Genomic DNA, 6,318 nt, shown 5'->3' with positions numbered 1-6,318 from the left:
GTGCCAGTGCTTTTGAATCCACTGGCAGAGAGCTGCAGAGACCTGCAGAAAACATGGCCGAAGGTACCGAATACGCAGACGGATGCAATATGGAAGATTGGGATTTTGAAGAAGATATGGTAGAAAAGGATGTTCGTGGCTATCTTTATGAGCCACAATATAGCGACGAGCAGCTGAGGGCTATGGAGGAACAGGAGACGGCTGAAGCTGCTGCCACAACAGTCGAGGCAGACGACCTGCCTGCCGCGGACGAGGAGCCCGCAATGGCTCGAGCTGGGGCGAATTGGTGGTGCCTGTGCTCTAACTGTGCGCCAATGGACACAGAACAAGAGTCTGTTTGCTGCCGAGAATTCCAGCGATGCCAATTTCTTCTGGACGAAATCACGGAATCGGAGGATGACACGGACGTGTGTGTTGTTGATCACCCGAGTTTCGCACCCCATATGGATAGTGGCGTCCTGGAGACCTACTTTAGAATACCTAAGGTCAACTGGAAACGGCAGCCAAAGCCTACAGGGCCAAATGGACGTCTTTCTGTAAAGTAAGTTTATTTTCTTTGTTACTATGTCAAGGAGTAATCTTGCGAACACGCTAACATGGCATGTTCATTGCACAAATAGCTTGCAGTTATGCTAGCTACTGTGGCACGCTAGGCTATAAGACCATCGCTCACTTTGTGCTCAATGTTTTGTCCAGACAATTTCTTCTAACAGCCTACCGGCACTTTCTTGAGTGGGTCCTACAAGGAGAGAGATTGGGCAGAGGTCATCATGTCGTGTTACCTGCTTGTGTCGTGCTGGCTATCCGCCAGAAATACCCAGCTCCAGACGGCCAGTACTGCGGGCATCAAGAAGCGGAGGACGCTCGAGGAGCTATAGTTTCATTGTTTGTATATAGTCATTCAACAGTTGTATTGTTTGTATATTATAGTTATTTCATTAAATGCTTAAAATGTACGTTGTTGTAGTTCTTTCTTAGTAGTGTTGCTCCAAGTGTATTCGAGTTATTGAACGACCAACATTTCAAAACTGGAACTACCTAGCTACTATTGCCTCAGATGACAAAGATAACAGAATGGTGGTCATACCTATAATTTCTATAAATGATGAAGTATTACAAGTATACATTGCATTATAAGCTTGTTGCATATCAGTTACATCCTTCCAAGTTTATGATGCTAAACTTTGTTGAAGGCAGACAGGAGAGCACGAGTGACATTTTGTTTTTAATTCACAAAGAAAGAATTGTGTCATGAACATCAAAACACACAAACAAAATTATCCACACTATAAAAAAAGAGGTATTGACCCTGTGATTGAGTATGTATAGTAATGTATAGTAAGGTGCTCAATGGCAGTGCAAACAGGTAAGGTAGTGCAAGGATAAGGTCAAAAGACCATATAAGACAAAGACATAAGACATGGTAATATTACAAAATATTTGTGAGGAATGGGTTAATGTAGAGCTGACGTCTCAGAAGCGGCTCTTAAATGATGATGTTGCAGCTTTCTTTGACGGCTTTGGGACGGGGGCAATGTTAGGTGGCAAAGGAGGTGGTGGTTGGGTGAGTGAAGTGGTTGAGTCCTTGAATGTTATGTTTGGGTTGCGTCTGTTTTCTATGACCTTCTCAATTAGTGTCTGGATGAACTTGGTGGTGTGTGGCTTATAGATTTTCTTGACTATCCATTGCTTTGACTTTTTGCAGAAGACCTGCTTGACGCGTGGTTCTCCTATAAATGACAAGGATTATAATGATTACACAGATACCTGAATAAAGATTTGACTAGTAGATGTCTCTCCACAGGAATAGAATGAACTTTTCAGCAAAGTATGCATTTTGAGTTAGCTATAGCGCAGCGCAGCGAAGCGGCGGTCATATAGGTTTTTTTTTCTTTTTTTCGCATGTCCAAATTTCCGTCAATGAGTCCCGGGACACTGAAAGACCGGGGTAGACGAAACTTGGTGGGCATGTAACCCCATATGGATAGCATGGAACCATCGTTTTTCGTTTTGATCTGTAGCCCCCCCGCTGGACTGCACCCCCCGAAAGGAGGGTAGGGCAGACACAGTTTTCTGTGAATATCTCGAGAACCGTAAGGTTTAGGAGGACCATTTTTTTTTTGTAAGTTGATCTCAAGGGGCCATGTCAACCCATTCCATAACCACTCATTTCATGTATAGCGCCACCTAGTTAAACACAAAAAAGTAAAAATGAGGTGTTGTAATCGCAGGTATCTGTGACCTAACATAGTCAAAACTGCACGAAATTGGAAGTGAAGGATCATTATGACACCCTCTGAATGCACGCCAAGTTTCGTGGAATTCCGTTCATGGGGGGCCACACAATAAATTAATTTATGTTACTATACACCAACTGGCCTGTAGGTGGCCGGAGACAGTTTTCTGTGAATATCTCGAGAACCGTAGGGCCTAGGAGGTCCACCTTTTTTTTGTATGTTGATCTCAAGGGGCCATGTCAACCCATCCCATTACCACTTATTTCATGTATAGCGCCACCTAGTTAAAAATTAAAAAGCAAAAATTTTTGTGTTTTCATCACAATATCTCTGGCTGACATGGTCAAAACTGCACGAAATTGAAAGTGTAGGATCATTATGACACCCTCCGAATGCATGCCAAGTTTTGTGTACTTTCATTCATGGGGGGCCTTACAATAAAATAATTTATGTGTACATTTAGTGACGTACACCAACAAGGATTCCCGGGACACTGAAAGACCGGGGTACACAAAACTTGGTGGGCATGTACCCCCACATGGATAGCATGGAACCGTCATTTTTCGTTTTGATCTGTAGCCCCCCCGCTGGACTGGACCCCCCGAAAGGAGGGTAGGCCAGACACAGTTCTCTGTGAATATCTTGAGAACTGTAGGGCCTAGGATGACCATTTTTTTTCCGTATATTTGCCTCCAGGGGTCATGTTAACCCATTTCATGTGCACACATGTGCACAAACAGATACACACGCACACACACACATTCACAGTAATCATACGTATGACATATACTCACACAGTAGACATATGTACGCTTCCATGCACAGGCACATACGCAGGCACACACACAAGCACGCACACACACACACACACACACTCACACACACACACACCCACACACATAACATGAACATAACACAAACAATCAAGAATTTCTCAGAATTATGAACAGGCAAGATGGAGGTGGGGTTGTATAAAATGAATTTTACATGTGAAATCTATGAACTAATCATGTTTTGGGACTTGTTGTCTAGCAGATACCAGTGAGAATTGAGTGTGGATAATGCAATTTAGTGAGACAGTTAGAATCATATAGGCCTTTCAGCGTGATTTCTTTTTGTGGAAAAAATGTGCTGGACTGGGCGGCGGTCATATTTTGTACCGCTCTGCGGTACATCTAGTTTTAGTATATAGAGTACATGAAAACACACCTGTTGCCGTGGTGGCTTGTTCTCGTGCCACAATGTTCTCATTATGTTTCATGATGGCGAGGTAGGCCCTCATAGGAGAAGGCCTGGCATTTAGGGAGGTACTTCAGGAGAGCTCTGTGAAAGATCTCCAGTGGCCCTGTGTGAAAAGGAGAATATATAGTACTAATTAAACATGTTCAATAGGATATGTTCAAAACATGTGGGTATAAAGGGTGTCAGTTCTTACCAGTATGTTTGAAGAGGGCCATCTTCTTTCAAGATCTTTCAAAAGCCTTTTATCAAAGACGAGTGACGTCAGGTCCTGATATGCCACCGAGTCTTCAGCCACATCCTCTTCTTCTGCTCCTCAGCTGTTAGAGTGATGCCGCTTTCCATCCGTGTCAGTCCATCGATGTTCATTGACATGGTGTGGAATGCACTTCCACCTGTTTTGTAGTGCCTTTCATCCGTTTCACCAACTTCAAGGGTGCTGGCACTGGTATCAAGGCCAGGTGTACTTGGGCATGGTGACTATAAAACAAACAAGAGGTTTCTTTTCAAACTATATTCCACTAATTTAAATCAGACAGTAGTCTTAGATATACTAAAGATAGGTGTAAATTAGTGGTGAAATAAGAGGTGAGTAGGCTAAACTGCAGTAAGGAAAAGCGCTACTGGATGTTTTTTTTTTTTTTAAATACATAAGACATTCAGAATATGATAATGGTGAAGATTACTGTTTACAAGTGGTATGGCTACTAGTAGTAGATAGTTCCCTGAGTGCATACACACTATTAGGAAGTGCATTGAATGTATTGAGTGGTGGATAAACTATCAAGAGGTGGATAAACTATTTCTGAAATTCAGTGGTGGATAAACTGCGTTTACTTGCGATTAGCCTCCACTACAGCCATGATTAGAGATAATATTATTTAGGCTACTTACAAACTGTTCTTGTAAGTTCAATAACGTTAAAAACATTTGAATAACGTCAGACTAACACAGTAAAACATGGTGGATTTACATCGCTAATAGCAAACTTATGCAGCTAACACACAATGGACACGATATTCATAACTGTCTAACGTTACATTGCTAACTTTGCTTCCTCGTTGCTGACGAGTGGAGTTGGCGAGGCAGCAAGCGACCAAAACATACAAGATATTTACTTTATAAACAGCCAAATCATATGAGATGTGCTGCTTTACAGGAGACGACTATATCAGTGTGTTCTCAGTCGAGAAGTAGAGTCGAGTCAGAAAAACCTTACCTCCAGGCAAATGCGTTTAGCGCAGCTAGCACTGCTAGTTCCAGAAGTTCCTGGCTGTTCGTCGACATCATCTGGCAAGGTAAATATTGACGGAATTGCGGTTTTCACAAGCGTGGAATGTAGAAATGTAGACTGCACACCGTCAGATGTTTTAGTGCTTCAATGGCTGTGTCCTCTCCGAACTTCGGGTTATTGATAGCCCGTAGCCACTTTTTGCACAACTCCAACTCTTTGGGTAATCTATGAAAATTTACTCCCGTGTATTTTCCTTGTGCTGGCTGAACATCCCGGTAACATGCAAGTGCACACCATTTCGAAACACAAACGAGGAGTAATTCACTAATGAGTTCGCAAACTAAGTCTTCACTAGAAATTGTTTGAAATGATTTCCAGGTAGCGTAGAGTGGAGCTCAACGCTCAAGCCTTGGTTGACAGATTATGGGCGGGGTTGAACAATTGAGTTCGACAGTGGGAGTGGCCTGCGGAGCTGAGCATTGCAATGCACTATGGGGATTGTTGTCTGGAATCCACAAGCACTAAAAAGTCATTTTCTGCCTTTTCTCGGTCAAGAAGGCACCAAATTAGAAATGTATGCTACTATTCTACTACATATATGACCCACTTTCAATACATATTCATGTCTCCACTGGTGGAATGTCCCTTTAATGAAGGGTGCAAGAGTGATGTAGAATCAATGTTGCAATGCAATGTTGATTCAATGATTTAACGTTGACAAAGTAATGTTGATTTAACATAGATTCAATGACTAATTTTTATCTGGGTGCAGAACGAGCAGTCATCCACACTAACTGAAAGCCCCGTTTTGCAGGTAGCCTATTGAATTGCATACAATTAGGCTTTCTCTGAACTACATTTTCCAAATGCCAGCTTTCATGCTTGTGTCACAACTTCAAAATGGCTTGACATACATGCTTCAAATTTGCTGTGAACATTTGTATGGACTCAACGATGAAGTCAAATGTCAAGGTCAAACCCACCTTAAGTGTGATATCTCAAGAACGCCTGACACACAAGGTTTTTTGGTACGAGGGTTTGTATGAACTCAAAGATTAAGTGATTCAATGTTTTCAGGAATCTCCCCACCAACATTAAAGGAACACGCCACCCAAAATCAGTAGTGATATATGTTCTTACCGTAACTTTCACGAGTTGAGTCGTACCTCTCCCGCGTCGGTAGGTGCACTCAAACGCTCTGTCGCGCGGCGCGAATGTGTTAGCATGTTGCTATGCTAGCGGGCTCTGCCGTGGCCGTAGAGAGAGGCACATAGCAGTATTCAAACACCTCCACGTTTTACCTACTTAAATACAGTTGCACGAGTAGTTGATGAAAAATGTTAGGGCACACAACATGAAACGTGACGATTTTCCAAGCGAATAAACATGAGAACTACAATGTGTGGCGCAATAGCACTTGGGAGTACTTCGACCTAGCGTGGTAATATTATTAACACCTAATTGTAGATCCTATCCACCACAGAGTTTAGAATCCATGCTGGATCGACCCTCAGCCTCTCCCTCCCCTCTGAGCGAGAGAGGCACACACACTAGAGATGCGCTGATGGGCTATTATTTCAACCATAACTGCATAGCAAAACTTATCAT

General features: G+C 42.7%; 1 long non-coding RNA gene across 1 annotated transcript; it reads right to left on the bottom strand.

Annotated features, from left to right (window-relative positions):
- Positions 1 to 1,212: 1,212 nt before the first annotated feature.
- Positions 1,213 to 5,558, bottom strand: LOC143135268 (uncharacterized). Its single transcript, XR_012988871.1, has 4 exons — positions 4,696 to 5,558; positions 3,673 to 3,956; positions 3,447 to 3,582; positions 1,213 to 1,730 (listed from the first exon to the last, which is right to left on the bottom strand). It is a non-coding gene; the product is annotated as an uncharacterized LOC143135268 (long non-coding RNA).
- Between the last annotated feature and the right edge of the window lie 760 nt (positions 5,559 to 6,318).

Source organism: Alosa pseudoharengus, unplaced genomic scaffold (genome assembly GCF_046254945.1).
Source record: "Alosa pseudoharengus isolate Yale_2024_CS ecotype anadromous, Long Island Sound unplaced genomic scaffold, YU_APseudo_1.1 YU_APseudo_1.1_scf_2, whole genome shotgun sequence".
Lineage (NCBI taxonomy): Eukaryota > Metazoa > Chordata > Actinopteri > Clupeiformes > Clupeidae > Alosa > Alosa pseudoharengus.
This window is presented reverse-complemented; position numbering and strand designations above follow the sequence as displayed.